Genomic DNA, 18,210 nt, shown 5'->3' on the forward strand with positions numbered 1-18,210 from the left:
GTGACTTTAAAGGACAGATGTGACTTCTTGCATGAAATTGAGTTCATCGACCCAAAATGTATAGTAATAAAACATACCATATAACTTAAATGTAAGGGAAAAATATGGAAAAATGTAATATAAAACAAGGCAATAGAAGTTACATACACTGAAGCTATAGCAAGAGAGCAACAGTGAAATGTATTGTCTATTCATACCCTATACATATGTTTTTGATGTGTATGCAGTGTCGGACTGGCCCGCCGGGGGACCGGTCTATCCCCCGGTAGGCCCCAACCCTGATCGCTCCCCCTTCGTTGGTGGGGGAGCGAGTAACTGAAGAAAAAAAAAACAAAAAAAAACTTGCGTGTCTGCGGCGCTGGCTCCGTGCGCACTGAATGCCGGGCGTGACGTCATCACGCCCGACATTCAGTGAGGAGCGCCGCAGACAGAAGACAGAAGACAGAAGAGAATAAAGAATCAGATAGAAAAGGTAAGTGAGGGAATGGAAGAAAGAAGAGAGCATGAAGGCAGAGCGTGAAGGCAGAGCGTGAAGGGAGAGCGTGAAGGGAGAGCATGAAGGGGGAGCATGATGGCAGAGCATGAAGGGGGAGCATGATGGCAGAGCATGAAGGGGGAGCATGAAGGGGGAGCATGATGGCAGAGCATGAAGGGGGAGCATGATGGCAGAGCATGAAGGGGGAGCATGAAGGCAGAGCATGAAGGGGGAGCATGAAGGCAGAGTGGAGGGGGAGCATGATGGCAGAGTATGAAGGCAGAATGAAGGGGGAGCATGAAGGCAGAGCATGAAGGGGGAGCATGATGGCAGAGCATGAAGGGGGAGCATGAAGGCAGAGCATGAAGGGGGAGCATGAAGGCAGAGTGGAGGGGGAGCATGATGGCAGAGTATGAAGGCAGAATGAAGGGGGAGCATGAAGGCAGAGCATGAAGACAGAGTGGAGGGGTAGCATGAAGGGGGAGCATGAAGGGGGAGCATGAAGGGGGAGCATGAAGGCAGAGTATGATGGCAGAGTGGAGGGGGAGCATGAAGGCAGAGCATGAAGGCAGAGTGGAGGGGGAGCATGATGGCAGAGCATGAAGGGGGAGCATGATGTGAGAGCATGATGGCAGAGTGAAGGGGGAGCATGAAGGCAGAGTGGAGGGGGAGCATGATGGCAGAGCATGAAGGGGGAGCATGATGGGAGAGCATGAAGGCAGAGTGAAGGGGGAGCATGATGGCAGAGTGGAGGGGGAGCGTGAAGGGGGAGCATGAAGGGGGAGCATGATGGCAGAGTGAAGGGGGAGCATGATGGCAGAGTGGAGGGGGAGCATGATGGCAGAGTGGAGGGGGAGCATGATGGCAGAGTGGAGGGGGAGCATGATGGCAGAGTGGAGGGGGAGCATGATGGCAGAGTGGAGGGGGAGCATGAAGGCAGAGTGGAGGGGGAGCATGAAGGCAGAGTGGAGGGGGAGCATGAAGGCAGAGTGGAGGGGGAGCATGAAGGCAGAGTGAAGGGGGAGCATGATGGCAGAGTTAAGGGGGGCCAGGAGAAGGGGGAAACAAAAGCAGCATGACACAGGGTGATGAAGGGGGGGCAAAAACAGCATGGAGGGCGCAGTCTGATCATAAGGAGGCCCAGCATGGTGATTAAGGGGCACAGTAATGTGTGTGTGATGGCACAGCGGGCTTGTGGCAATGTAAAGTGTGTGTGGTAGGTGGTAGCTAAATAATGGGTGCTATTTTCTTTGTAGGGTGAAGGAGGGGCAATTTAATTTAAGATGGGGTGGTTTGGGGGCTTTTAATTAAATGTGAATATGAATTATTTAATGGCAGTGACGGTTGCGGGAAATAGGTATATTTATTATACGTATTATACATAAATGCGATTTATTGCAGGGGCTGTCTGGGGGGAGGGAAATAGGTTTATTAAATGGGAATACTATAACTTTAATGTTGGGGCTGGAGGAAGGCCTAAGTATTAATTGTTGGTCCTATTGATTTAATGCCAGGGCTGGTTGGAATCTTCTAAATGTACCCATTATTTTTTCCAAATAGGGCCCTCAACATTCCAAGATCCAGACAAGCAGCAACTAAAGAAACCAGCAGCTGCAGGTGGTAAAAGTGACAACAACAGGTAGGACAGTCTGTCAAAAATTCTGAGTCTAGTGCAGGCTTGGCTAACCTGTGGCACTCCAGGTGTTGTGAAACTACAAGTCTCAGCACACCCTTCCAGCAATAAGCTGCTATATATTGGCAAAGCATGCTGGGGCTTGTAGTTTCACAACACCTGGAGTGCCACAGGTTAGCCAAGCCTGGTCTAGTGGGACAATCCCGATTTATGGTGACTGTTCTGTCCAATCTAAGGGGCAGGTCAGACTGTGTACTCTTTATACACACACTGCATTCTTTATATACTACACTATGGTGCTAGCTGTCCTTCGTGGGCTGACCACTCCCCCTCTAGCGTCTAGTCTCGCCTCTATGATGACTGGCCACACCCCCTCTGGTGGGCCCCTAGCATTGCAGTTCCCCGGTGGGCCCTTCATGCCCCAGTCCGACACTGTGTGTATGTGATGATCATAACTGAATGTCTCTTTTTTTCCCAGCACATGTTTGGTTATCTCTTTCTGTGGATATTGCAGTGCTGATATCCAGTTCATGTTTTGGACATGCTAAAGTTCAGAACACAATCTTTCCATTTTGTTATATTTTTCTCAACCTTTCCAGTTCAAATGATAATACCTAAACCAGAAGCAACTCTTTTGTAAATGTTAATCATCCTGTAATGTAACCTAGGGCGACATATTTATGTAAAAGTTTTTTCTATTAAAGGCATGGTGCCCTGGGACGTGAGCGTCTATTGTTTAATTTCTTTATATCCTTGTGTAATCAAGTTTGAAGACATTAAATAGAATGGAAGTAAGTTGAATGAAAGCTTATCAAACTACATTCGTAATTTTAAGACTTTTTTGTTCTCTATGTATTCTTTGTGGAACAGTAACAAACACACACACATATATATATATGTATATATATATATATATGTATATATGTATATATATATATATGTATATATGTATATATATATATATATATATATATATATATAGATATATATATATATATATATATATATATATATATATATGATATATGACAGAAGCACTGGGGAAGTGGCAAATGGGGTATATTTACATGTCCCAGGCTGTCTGTGCTTATATGCTTTTAAACCCCAGGGAGAGTGTGTGCAGTGAAAAAATTGCCAAGGAGTGTGTTCGGCTAAAGGACAAGTGGGTACAAGGGTTCCTGGGGTATAAATGGAGAGAGAAGGGTGGGCTCCTTTTATAAAGCCCATTTCGGGTTTTCGACCAGCTAGCAAGTGCTAGTAATCAAGAGTTACAACTGCAAGCTGCTGATAAAAGGCTGCTAGGCAGTTCGTTGAGTCTCTCAAACCTAGGGTGGAGGTTGGATGCCTATCAGAGCACCTATTGCATTTTTTCTTGAAAAAATGTGTAACTCAATTAGGAGCTGGAGATAAGTGGGTGTGAGTAGAATGACTCATAGCCAATCAGAGCATCAGAATGTTCAGCAGCACAAAGTTATTCAGCATAGCCAATCCCTGTTATTGCGACAAGTAGCTAAGCTTCAAATACAGCACAAAGTAGATATGTGAGGGTCCTATCATAAGTGCAAAAAGACTGTGGTGTCAAATGCATCTCTATGTCAAAAAAATATGGAATTGTTTCATTGTTGGGCTCATGTGTGCTGTGACTGGCAGCCAATTATAATTAAAATGTACCAAATTGATTAGAAGAATCATAGCTCATATAAGCACTTCTCTGGGCATGGTGAAATATGTAGCTTAACAATGATAAGATCACAGAAAGTGATCACAATCAGACTTTGGTCTAGTCTTCAAACCTTCAAGTGTTCTATGAAAACCTACCTCTTCAGGCAAGCTTATAATATTTCTCAACCACCCTCTTAATCTCCCTGGGCTACCATATTACCACCCTGTGGCTGGATCACTTATAAATAACTTATTATAATAATATATTTAAATTATTAGCACAGTGTGCCAATTTATATTGTTGCAAATGTTACTGTGTATTAGAAATGTACTTATTTTATTATTGTGTGTTATATTTCTGTATAGGAAATGCATTAATTTCTGAGGTATTGATTTGTAACTTCTGAGAGAGGATGTAATGATTGGCTTTGTATAACTTTTCTAAACAGTCCCTAATGTTAATTAGACCTTTTCATCTCAGTGGCCAACATGCCTGTTCAGCTTGTATACACAGCAGGGGGAGGGGGCGCTGCCTCTCTGTCTGTGTGGCTTGTATCCTGCATCTCAGATCCTGTCCAAGTAATGCACACAGAAGGTTTTGGGATATAGCAGATTAGTGTAAATTTTGTTAACTTTGCATTGCATTTAATTCCATGTTTTGGGAAACATACTGCACCCTGATACTAAAAATAACTCAGACTTCTTGGGGCCAGCAAAGAGTTCAGGGGGCTGGCTTACCCCCTGCTAGGCTGTGTCCAAAACTGTATAAAACAGTTTGTACTGAAATGAATCATTATTGTTCCATCTGACTTTCTGATTACTGGTACGTTCAACCAGTGTGAACTGTCCTTATCAGGACACTTGAGCAAATAAACATCACTTGCTTCAAGATCCTGCTTTAACAACTTCTTCCCTGCTGTATTTACTGTGACCTACAGATTAGGCCCAAATCTAATCCATTTGTGAGGTTTGGGCCCAGCTTTCCAGTACCACTGCTCTGTTCACTACTCAGCAACTCTGGCCAGTGTGATAGACCAGGGGGGATCCATCTAAAGCAACTCTGATCTATAGGAAGAGGTCATGGGTATCATCCCAGGTGCACCAGTAAGGGGGTACACTAGCAGCAACACGGAACACGGTTCTGGATGCCGTTAAGGAGTCCAGTGGTGGCAGCATTGCAAGGCCCTCCTACTGCGGCAAGGACACAATTGGGATAAAGTAAGAGAACTGTGGCAAAGTAAGCCCAGCCGGTTCCCAGCAACAACAGACAGGGTGGCATAGGTGATCCATCCTGTCACACACCCTCTACGCAGTTAACACAAGACAACAACCCTGTGACCAACATTGCTGTGTGACTGATCATACAGCCCACTAAGTACTTTCTACCTTTGCATTCTAGCTGGACCAATATGTAAGACTTACCCTTGTGTATCAAACTCCCATTGTCCCATAGATTGTAAGCTTGCTAGCAGGGCCCTCTTACCTCTCTTTCTATATATATATATATTACCCCGTATTGTTTTATTACTGTTTGCTCCCAATTGTAAAATGCAACGGAATTTGCTGGCGCTATATAAATAAATGCTGATTATGATGATGATGAATGATGTACTGTAAATCATAGCAACCATCAGATCATTTTAGCAATCTATTCAGACTAATCTAATATCTGATTGGTTGCTATATATAATGGCATATGTGTTCTACTTGCATTATTTTATTAATTATGGCATTTATTTTTAGCTTGTAAAAACTGCTTTTTTTGCAGGTATAAGTACACCAGTCTGGAAACTGGAGCCGTCTTATGTTGTAGTTCTGTGAATGTCAGAGTAACAGTAATGCATTAGCAGCAATCAATGTGGTTTGAGGGGACTTTTGTCTCTGTAATGGCATTTGCTGTTTCTTAGGGAATCTATAAAATATTTATATTGTATTTGACATCCTGATCAAGAAGCTGCATTGCTGTTTTGCAAAAAAAAAAAAAAAAAAAAGCTACTAGAACTCAGCACTACTTATTTCTATGGAAATGCAGTTATTTTGTCTATTTATAATATATTTATTTTGCTACTGTTGCTATGGGCAGTGATGTTGATTGCTGTTTTCTGGTGGCTCGATATATATGAAACACACATGTTGCTTGTTTGCACTGAAATTATTTTAGGTAAAAGCCCCATTCCTGGACCCGCTGCTACCAGGACTGGATTTTTGGACATAGCCTATGGTGGTGGAGCTGATGAGGCGTTAGGCTGCTGGCATTGCAAATCATTCATGTTCAGATGTACGCCCATTTGCGTAGCATATCTTGCATGAAATAATGCTGAGAAACGACACTTACTCCAATGAACGCAATTGCCTGTAATTCATGTCTAAATGCAAATGACACTTATGACAGCCTACGACTTTAGCAGTGTAACTGGGGACTTTAGAGGTGTAACTGGTAAGGGAAGGGACGGACTAGAGTAGAACTTGCACAGATGCGGCTGATTCAAGTCCTTGGTTTGTCATAGGTGCGCTTGTTTATACCCGTATCAATTGAACCCACTAAAGGGCAAGTGCAAACTCAAAACAGAGGGTGCTGATTGTCATGGCATAGTCTTTGATTTAGAAAGTACACATATGCGTGCCATTAGCTAACACGGACATCTGCATGCAAGTAAGATGGACTTTAAAAATGTATTTACAATACGCATTACAAGCAACTTTATTTATGTAAAAATAATGTTATCGGTTTATTTTACATTACAATTTTTTTATGTGTTTTGATGTGACTTTTATTGTACATATGCATATATGAAAACAGGGTGTCTAAGTGGTTAGCACTTCTGCCTCACAGCACTGGGGTCATGAGTTTAATTCCCGACCATGGCCTTATCTGTGAGGAGTTTCTATGTTCTCCCTGTGTTTGCGTGGGTTTCCTCCGGGTGCTCCGGTTTCCTCCCACACTCCAAAAACATACTAGTAGGTTAATTGGTTGCTATCAAAATTGACCCTAGTCTCTCTATGTTTGTTCATCTGTGTGTGTATATTAGGGAATTCAGACTGTAAGCCCCAATGGGGCAGGGACTGATGTGAGTGAGTTCTCTGTACAGCGCTGTGGAATCAGTGGCGCTATATAAATAAATGGTGATGATGATGATATGTATACTGCAGTCTGTTCTGTCTGCTTGCATAAGGCAAGAATAATTTTGGCAGAGCTTCCAGATTCCCAGATTCAAAACACAATGTATTTTGAGATACAGATGGATTTGAATACAGTCACAACTACACTCAAGTTTCGTGCTCTTTTTTAAAGTGCAACTTGTGTTCAAACATTAGCCAGGACCCCCAAACAATCAGAACTCTGATTGATACAGCATAATCTGAGCTTTACTGTTCACAAGTCACGTTCAATTTGTCTCTTTTATAGAGTGTGTTGACCGGTGGTTGTTTCAGACAGATGTGTAGGGACTTTGTTTGTCTGTTAACTGTGTCAGCAAAGATCATTTGCCCCCAGTAAAAAGGCTGCCAGACAGACTAATAATGCTGTATACTACTTCTTTTTTATTGCACTATTTATAACCTATGATATATTTAGCTATATATTTTCCCATATTTTATGCTATTGCCAGTTCTGACCTGAACTGCTCTCCGTCTTGCTTCATATCAAGCTGCATGACAAATGGTGGTTAAATTAAATATAATTTTATCTAATCGTACATTGTGTAAAATGATATTCCAAATATCATTTGATTTAGAAGATGTATGCATTTTCTAAATAGACACTTGTAATATACTCATGAGAGTCACTAATTACACATAAATTAGATTTGTCTTGAAATATTAATATAAATTCGCATTGCAGGCTGCAAGGGAGATGCATAAAATGCTAATTTAAAAACTTACAATTTGTTCTCCTTTGTCAACAGGGTACACGATAATTAGGTGAAGATGACATATTATGCAAAGCTGCTTTGTAGTACAGTAATATATGAAAATAGGTTACAGTATCTCATTGCTCTCCATATTTTTAAAAGGACACTGAACAGAATAAATAGTTATATCAAGGCACGCAGAGATACAATATATTAGTATTGCTTATTACTGTTTCTTGTCTAGCCCACCCTGATATCTAAGTTTGGAAATGGTTTTATCTATGTTTTTAAGAGGTGTGCTTTGGATCTAGTCTTCAAGGGGAAAGGTGTGCTGTGCCAGCTGTATGATTACCCAGGGGTGAGACTGCTTTGGTAGCAGTGGGTACAGCTGCCATGGGGCCCACTGTTGGGGTCTATTTCTCCTGTCAGAGCCCTATGCAGCAGCAGAGGGGCTGCAGACAATTTCTAACTTCCTCTGTCTTACTGAAGCTCCCTCTAGTGATCAAGGTTTGGCTGCTGTCATAGTAACCAGAAGGAAGATTGTAATTGGCTAACAGTGTAGGCTGCTTCCTATTACTATAACAGCAGCCATGGTCTGATCACTAGAGGGAGCTTCAGAGGAGGTGAGAAATTGTCTGCTTTTTGTACATGGGGCCCTTACAAAATTTGTAGACATTTATATTAGTGTAGTGTCCACTATCAAACATAGATATTGAACATTTCTTCATTATTAGGTCTTGCACAATGTAAACTTCTGCAGCAAGAAAGTTGTTTTTCTATTTGTTTTTTTCTTGTTACTTTATTTTATTCCCTACTTTCTGCCCCCAAAACCTGCTGCCTAATTATTGCCAAATCCTTGGCTAATTTTAGAACTAAACAGGACATATAGTATGTCTGACAGTGGTCCAAGTGTTATAAACACAAGTAGAAAAAAATGATCAAGAAACTATAACCTGTTTTTAATTTGTTGCTAAAATATGATGGACCTTTGTTTTAGAAATACGAGTTAATTTACTAACATGTTTCTCTAAACATTTGAAATATAAACCCTAAGGGGGGTATTCATTTGTCAGCGAGATTTTATTTTTCCCCACCGTGTTAAAAAAAAAAATTCTCCCGCGGCAATATCGACCGTTTTGAGTTAGCACAGCGGAAAAACTCGTGCAATTCAATTAAACAAGAGGGAACGCTGCTCCCGTTAAAAATTGTGTTTGCAAGATTTTAGGGGAGTGAAGGGGAGTTTTAACGCTGTCATGTATAACACAATTAAAAGGTTTTGCATACATTTCCATGCATTAGATTGCATTACACATTGATAATATCAACATTACAGTACTTTCTTTTAGCATATTTTTTATTGAACTATTTTTTACCATACCATCAACTATACTATGTCAAAACACATTACTACATTCTATTTTGTACCAAAAACATGCATAAATCTAATTAAATAGTGATTTATTTATTTTTTATTTATTTATGTTTTTTTTATTTCAATATTTTTTCACAAGAAAAGTAACTTACACAAGTTAGGCATTAGTGATAAACATAAGTTTAACATTTTTTTCCACATTTTTACATGATTTCCAATACTTTTCAGAGGTTTTTTATTTTTAACACACCCCAAGGAGGTGCGAGATATAACAGCATATTTGCCTGTTTTACCCGCAGCATTAAAAAACAATTGAATAGCTTTTAACGCGGCTGTCTCTCGCACACCCTATACTCCCCATAGATCTTCTACTGGAGCGCGAGAGGATGGTTTGATGAAAAAAACGTAGCATTAAAAATGGAATTGAATTGCGGGTAAAGTTAACCCGCTCGAAAATTATAAAAAAACAGCGTTAAAATTACTTAACACACTCAAAAAAAAACCCAACTCGCTGCCAATTGTATACCCCCCTAAGAATAAATGTATTTCTTCTTTTAACAGGATATGTGAGAGCACATAGGAAAAGTCTACTTAGTCCTAGACCTAAGGTGAAGGAAACTGGAGGATGGAGGAAGCTGCCACAGTTCTGTAATTACTGCACTGTGTATTCTTTTTGAGCAGCCTGCCAGTACAGCAAGCTGAGAGATCAGATACACTTCCAGAAATGAAATGATCTTTGCAGTGTGTGTACTTGTGGGACAGTCTGAGTGAACGCAGCCTCCACATAATGCACGGTTCGGTGTCTCAGAGCCAATAAATTGTCTTTCGGTTTGCCCTACCATTATGGAGGTCAGAGAGACCTGGCATGTCAACTCCTGTTTGAGATAATGGAATGGCGATAGGCTAGGGGAAAAGGGAAGGGGCAGATAAGCATTCCCAGCCTGGAACCAGAACAAAGTCCTGAATACAATTATATACATGGAATAATCTACTCTATCTGACTGTATTGTCTCTGAATGTCTAATACTGTGCGGAAAAAGGGTGATGCAGTGCAAACTTAGAGTAACTAAGGAAGTATAAGTAGACTTGTGTTGTTACTCAACCAGTACGACGTTTAAGCAGTGTGATACAAGCCAAAAGTAGGATGGAGCTACTCTTCCTTCTTTACTACAGTTTTTTTTTTTTTACTTTTGATTTTGAAATATTGAAATGGAAACATAAACAATGAACAATAAGAATACAGTACAAGTAACACCCAAACATATACATAGAAAAAAACTACAACAACAGTATTTCAAAGAATGTTCATACATTGAAACAGTAGATTTAGGGTTCAAAAGGAGGGCGGGAGGTGAAGAAAGGAAGGGAGGGGCTCTGGTCATTGCAGGTGGGGAAAAATACATAATAGAGAGATAGAGGGTATGGTCTCGGGATTGGGCTCCACTCGGAGAGTAAGGCAGATTGGGGTGGGGACAAAGAGAAATATGACAGAGACGCGTGATAACGTGGGTGAGCTTGGAGGTTACAGGTAGAGCCAAGGAGCCCAGATTTGGTGTAATTTGTCTTTCTTATCATGCAAGTGATGGGCAATCCTTTCCATCTGGGTGATAAACTAAATATAGGACCTCAAGGCAGGCATGCAAGGAGGGTCAGTCTGCTTCCATGTCTTGGCAAATAAGAAGAGGGCTGCAGCATAGATATGGGAAGTCAACTTCGCTGTGGGCTTGTCTGCGTCCAGAGGGATGGTAGCAGAAGAGGAAGTAACATTGGTCTTTCTGGATGGGGCATGGAAGGAGGGAGGAGAGGAGGGTCATAACTTGGTCACAAAGAAGGATATTTTTGGGCAGGACCACCAGATAAGAAAAAATATACCCTATTGACCAGAACCACCAATTTTATTGGCTGTAGAGGACTGTCTAAGCCTATTTTATTTTTTTAAAAAGATGTGGACAAAGTTTAATATTTGCCAGAACATAAAAAAATTTTTTACTGGAGAGATAAAATAGCAAATTTAAGAAGTTGCTTATTTTACACATATAACATCTTATTTATAGTTTGGGAGCAAATCCATCTAAATGGAGCAAATACACATCTGGTCAAACCATGCAGAGAAAATGGCTTTTTGCATGTGGCACTACAAATACTGGGCAGCTTTATTTTTACACTGAGAGTTAGTGTGTAGGGGTAGATTTACTAAACCTTCCAAAAAGGAAAAGTTGAGGTGTTGGACAGCAGCCAATCAGATTCTAGCTATCATGTTCTAGAATGTATGAGATAAATGATAACTAGAATCTGATTGGTTGCTATGGGCAATATCTCTATGTTTCTTTTTTAGAGGAATGAGCTAGGACATGCCCTCTCCCAATTTTTAATCTGTCTTCACATTTTAGAATTGCTCCCATGCTGCACAACATGATTTTGCCAAGGTGCAAACTTTATTTGCACTAGAAGTTCGTATTTATTATTTTTCATATGTACCTACATGACGTGAGTGGAACATCATCATCACTCACATATGGCTGTATGGTGAGTGTGGGATACCTGTGGATAAGTTTTGATCATTTATTCAATGCAAGCAATAAAGAAGGTTTTTTGTAAGCATAATATTTGAAAGGTAGAGCTGTGGTCACAGTACATGGGGTTGAGGAGTACATCACCACTTTTCACTTTTAAGAATTGAAGGATTCTCTATTTATTCTTTGGGGACTTTGTGGTCCTTCTGTGGTGGAGGGTTTTGATGTTTTAAACTTACTACACTATATTGTTTTTTATATTTCTGTTTCATGTGAATATTCCTCACATTCATAAGAATGTGGCTCAGAAACGCCATCCACATAATCCTTCTGTGTGTCCATGAGCGCCTATTTGTACATTTATATCATGGATAAAACTTTTGAGAATGACACAAATATTATTTTTCACAAAGTCTGCCGCATCAGTTTTTATAATCGCAATTTGCATATACTCCAGAATGTCATGAAGAGTGATTAGATGAATTGCAATTAATTTAAAAGTCCCTCTTTGACATGACAATAAACTTTATCCCAAAAACAACATTTCCAGTAAATCTCTCTTTAACACAGGTGAGAGTGTTGACAAGGACAAGGCTGGTGATCACTCTGTCATGACGATTGAGTTAGAATAACAGACTTGAAGCTTTAAAAGGAGGGTGGTGCTTGAAATCATTGTTCTTCCTCTGTTAACCATGGTTACCGGCAAGGAAACATGTGCAGTCATCATTGCTTTGCACAAAAAGGGCTTCACAGGCAATGATATTGCTGCTTGTAAAATTGCACCTAAATCAACCATTTATCGGATCATCAAGAACTTCAAGGAAAGAGCTTCAATAGTTGTGAAGAAGGCTTATGGACACCCAAGAAAGTCCAGCAAGTGCCAGAACCGTCTCCTAAAGTTGATTCAGATGCCGGATCGGGGCACCACCAGTGCAGAGCTTACTCAGGAATGGCAGCAGACAGGTGTCAGTGCATCTGCATGCACAGTGAGGAGAAGACTTTTGGAGAATGGTCTGGTGTCAAGAAGGACAGCAAAGAAGCAACTTCTGTCCAGAAAAAACATCAGGGACTGATATTCTGAAAAAGGTACAGGGATTGGACTGACTGCTGAGGACTGAAATCATTTACTCTGATGAATTCCCTTTTCAGATTGTTTGGAGCATCTGGAAAAACGCCTGTCCAGAGAAGGAAAGGTGAGCGTTACCATCAGTCCTGTATCATGCCAACAGTAAAGCATCCTGAGACCATTCATGTGTGGAGTTGCTTCTCAGCCAAGGGAGTGGACGCACAATTTTGCCTAAGAACACAGCCATGAATAAAGAATGGTACCAAAACATCCTCCAAGAGCAACTTCTCCCAACCATCCAAGAACAGTTTAGTGATGATTAATGCCTTTTCCAGCATTATGGAGCACCTTGCCATAAGACAAAAGTGATAACTAAGTGGCTCGGGTATGAAAACATCTAAATATTGGGTCCGTGGCCAGGAAACTCTCCAGACCTTAATCCCATTAAGAATTTGGTCAATTCTCAAGAGGCGGGTGGACAAACAAAGACCCTCAAATTCTGACAAACTCCAAGCATTGATTAGGCAAGTATGGGAGGCCATCAGTCAGTATTTGGCTCAGAACTTGATTGACAGCATGCCAGGGCGATTTGCAGTGGTCTTTAAAATGAAGGGTCAACACTGCAAATATTGACTCTTTGCATAAACTTAATGTAAATGACAATAAAAGCCTTTGACACTTATGACTTTTACTTCAGTATACCATAGCAACATCTGACAAAAAGGTCTAAAAACACTGAAGCAGCAAACTTTGTGAAAACCAATACTTGTGTCATTCTCAAAACTTTTGGCCATGACTGTATTTTATGTTGGCAGTATTTATATTTGAATTCCTGGGATTCCTATTAAATATGGTTTGGGCAGCTTTGGTAGGAGCGCTATAATCACACCCATATATATTTTTTCGTTAGCATCAATGAACCGGGTATAAAGTGTAGATGATGCCTTGAAGCCCTAGGCTCCATGAAAACAATAATCAGCTTGAACTAATCTGCCTGATTTGCTGTATGACTATAAAAACGAGATTTTGTTTTCCAGGACAATATATTCTATGAAGCTTGAAGATGTGGAGATATTTGGAAACTTACCCACTCTAGCAGTAGTCTGGAGAGCTCTGCCAGTGGTCCAATAAGGATATATGCAAATGTTCTTAGTATAGGGTGTGATCCTAAAGTGGGAGCAGAATGGACTTTGTATGGACGTTTGCACTGTTTGTACCCTGTTCATTTTCCAGGGCACCCACAATGTGGGTGCATCCTTTTTATGGGAGTATTTACAAAGACCAGAGACTGGGTGTACACCTGAGAATGTGCATGCAGGAGTATTAAGTTTACTTGCACAAATAAAACAGCAGTATGGGTCCATATTTTTTGTGGTTCACAAATGACCCTTATTGAAATGAAAAGTTGCAAAATTTCAATTAAAGTAGGTCCCAATAACCCATTTCTGTCATGCATGTTTAAGGCATATATGATGCTCCAAGGAACAGTATTTAAGAAGAAAAAAGCAGAATTGAGCCATAATCTAATGCATTGTAGGCCTTAGAAATAATCATATTTGCATATAGAATAAGTAAACCTCACATAGCACAGCACCTTCCTATGTCCAATATGGAAATAGATAACGGTAGTTGGATGAATGTAGAAATAATGTCAGACATGAAGTACGTATCCTCTCAGTCTGACACGTTTCCTCTTTTTCCCACAAGTTGCGCTATGTGAGGATTACTTGTCTGTGCGCCAACTTGAAATACTGCCCCACCATAGGGAGCGGATAAGCCATCACTCTCAAACGCATCACCTGTCTCCCCTTTCTTCCAGAGTCCTTTAAATGTGCCCTTTGGAATGCATGCTCTGTTTGTAACAAACTTACCTCTGTACAGGCGCGGGCTGTTGAATGTCAGCCCGGGGGGCGCACAGGCGCCCGCATCACATGACAGGCTTTGCGGCCACGTCATTGATGACGCGGCTGCATCGCCTGTCATGTGATGCGGCCGCCTGTGCGCTGTCACGGCCGTATCGCTTGTTTTGTGATGCGGCCGCAGGTAAATACTAAATAAAACGTGCATTCACGGGAGGGGGGGCCCAAACAGGGTTCAGACGGAGCGGCCCAGGGAACCGATGCCCCCCGGCCCAGCCCGTCCCTGCCTCCGTACACGATCTCTTCCTTTCAAACAAACATAAACCTTCTAGCACTAACAGAAACATAGCTCACGCAATCAAATACTGCCTCACCTGCAGCCCTTTCACATAGTGGCCTCCATTTCACCCACACCCCCAGACCAGGAGGCAAACAAGGAGGTGGGGTTGAACTACTTCTCTCCCCACAGTGCACATTCACAGTTCTCCCAAATGTCCCATCACTCACGTTCACATTTTTTGAAGTACATACTGTTAGGATTTTTAACCCATTCTCTATGCGTGCTGCTTTCATCTATTGCCCCCCTGGACCACACCAACAATTTCTTGAACACTTCTCTGCATGGCTCCCTCACTTCTTATCCTCTGACATCCCCACCATCATCATGGGTGATTTCAACATCCCTATTTCTAATCCACGTTCCAATGCTGCTTCCAAACTACTTCCAAACTACTCTCTATAACATCCTCACTTGACCTCTCCCAGTGGATTGAATCCGCTACTCATCAGGATGGCCACTGCTTTTAAGAGAACTGAAAAAAACACATATTACATAACAAGAGACATGTTTTTAGTAAATTTCCATTATTGCACAATTCATGAACAAAACAACATGTTATGTAATTGTCGGATATGGCCAAAGAAATATTGGCTCCACTTAAGGTCAAGATGACTGTCCAAAATGAACATGTCACTTAAATGAAAGAGTGCCAGCAGTGATGTAAGCTGGGAAGGTGTGTTTTAAAGAAATAAGGAGTAACTTATTCTATAAAAGAATGAGTTAATCAAATATAGAGGGTCAATTGGCATTTGAGACCCTGGGCGTATGTACAGTGTGGCTGTATCTTTGTATAATATCATTTTAATAATAAACTATAGAAATATTATATTTTGGAAACCTGCTCATCTCATTTATTATTTTAAACAAGAAAAGAGAAAATCTTATACAGAGCCTGCACTTATTATTTTTTAACTAACAATTAAGGTTTGGTGCGTTACTTATTACATGGCTGTGATGTAAAAATAACATTTATGATTATCATTAGCGTGTGAATGGATTGCTTATTTTCAATGGAACTGGTTCTGTCTTTATATTTTCATCAGTAGCTACTTGAAGAAATGTAGTTATCTTTTGTATTCCACTTTTTGTATCTCTTCCTGGAGCGTGGACCTAACAATACTAACTATTTTTAGCATTTCCTATTACAAGCAGTTGAAAGCTGCTAACTTCTAACTGCATGCATATTAACCATCAGGAAGACTGTCCCATGAGTACTACATTCTAATCATAAATTGAGAACTAAACGTGGCTGCATTATGTGTATATGTATATCACAATTTTTTTTAGCTTAGCGATTAGTTCATTATACTTATATTTTAGTTTCTATTTTTGTGTTTAATAAATAATTATGTTACAGAGAACCGTTTTTCTTCCTTCTTGCGCTATAACTGTACCTGATTGGATTTCACTTGATATTCTATTTCCCTATTGGGGGACTTTATAGACATATTAAATCATTTTATTTTACCTTATCAGTTGTGGATTCCATATCATTCAAGTTATGGACAGTGCTGTATAATTTAATCTTTTTCTTTTAGCGTTAGGTGGGACATAAGTAAGGTCCTTTTATTGCAGCTGCAATATAACTAATTTATTACTTTTACTTTCAGTTGCTTTTATTATTCTATTATATATACCTTTTTTGTTTATAAATAGCTCAGTGCTGAATTTATATGCATGTGTGTATTACATATGTGTATATGTATAATCTAGTTTGTACTCCTAAATTACCCCCCAAAATTTATCAAATTAGCCTTTCACATTCAGGCTGCTGCGGAAATAGCAGCGGACGCACCCTCCCCCTTTCCGCATTTCTTTATTTAAAAATTGTATATGGCATGTAGCATTCATGGAAAAAATGACCTACCACCTACACAATAAACCGAAACATTTCACCTGGGTTTGGATTCCCGGGATCTATCATGAAAAACAAGGTACTCACACTATTCCTTGACTACCTTCCCTGCAATCCTTAGTATAACGACGGCTCTACCACCCCCCACCACTATAGAGCGTCTTCTTTAAATACATACTGGTTATAAACTTGTCTTCTTCTTTCATCTCTTATAGCATTCCTTTCCCCTGCCATTCCCTCCACCCACACCTTCATCTATTCCTTATAGATTATTCTGTTAATGACTTTGAGACTGTGTTATTTCTATGTTCAGTCTTATGTGTTTTACTTGTATCACAATTTTCTGTTGAAAATAAAACATTTAACAAAAATATAATATTGTAGTATAACAGCTATTTAATTACATTTAGTTTTTTTTCAAAAGACTTATTAACTCTCCACATACAAATTGTGTAATAATATGTATTGTGTAATACAAATGTTGAGTCACCACTGGATATAGTACGCTGATTTCCCCATAGTGAGAAAAATATTAGTTATATAGAGAATCAGAGGTAAAAGGAGCCAGTGTGTACTCTGGGCCTGAGTCATTAAGGAAAGTAAGACATAAAAGAAGTAAATGTTCTCAGGGACAAACCATATTACAATGCAAGGGGTGCAAATTAGTTTATCATTTTGCATATAAAGAAAATACTGTGTTTTTTCATGTAGCACACAAATACTTAATAGCTTTATTTTTACACTGAAATTTAAAGTTGATCTTGGACATGCTCTACCCCAACTATAAATCTCATAGGCAAACCGAGGGGGGGTCCTGGTGCCTGGAAACCCCCCTCCAAGTCTTGGCCACTGTATAATTGAGGTGGCTGGACCCTGCCCCTGCTTCACACAGCTCTGCTTGAAAAGAGAGAGCTGCATGCACCTAACAGTAGTTCACGCAGCATTGTCCATGTATATTATGGGGATAGGAAGTTTTGGAGAGCAGCCAAGCACTCTCTAAAATTATAGCCACGCCCCCGTGCATGCTGGTCACGCCCACCGGCGGCGTGGTGTGAAAACCCCCTCTGAAAATCCTGCGTTTGACCCTGAATCTGTCCCCACATTTTAAATTTACATCCCCCTCCAATGCAACATGGTTTTGCCCAGGTTCATAGTTACTCCTTTTATATGCTTTGCTCTCCTTAATGACTCAGGCCCTCTATGTGTACATGGGGACATGTGTAAAGTAGAGGAATGCCTACTATTTTGAGCTATAATCCTCTTTTCTGCTTATTTTGAAGGATGGATGTGCTACGGCTATGCTAGAGAACAACAATTAGCAAACATCAATATCCTTTCACTCATTAATAAATGAACATATATGTGTGAAGCTATTTCCAATATACTATTGCCACCACTTTGCTTTCCACTGTCCCTATCTGACAATGAATAGGATGTAATGTTTCACATTGTAGTCCAGTTATAAGACCTTATTCAGAAAGACTTATGACACTGTAGGTATTTAGCAACTTTTACATCACTGTTTAAAATGAATGCTTGCTATAGAATAGTATAATAGTGAGCATCTTACATGTCATATCAGTG

The sequence above is a fragment of the Mixophyes fleayi genome, chromosome 5, assembly GCF_038048845.1.
Source record: "Mixophyes fleayi isolate aMixFle1 chromosome 5, aMixFle1.hap1, whole genome shotgun sequence".
NCBI classification, from domain to species: Eukaryota; Metazoa; Chordata; class Amphibia; order Anura; family Limnodynastidae; genus Mixophyes; species Mixophyes fleayi.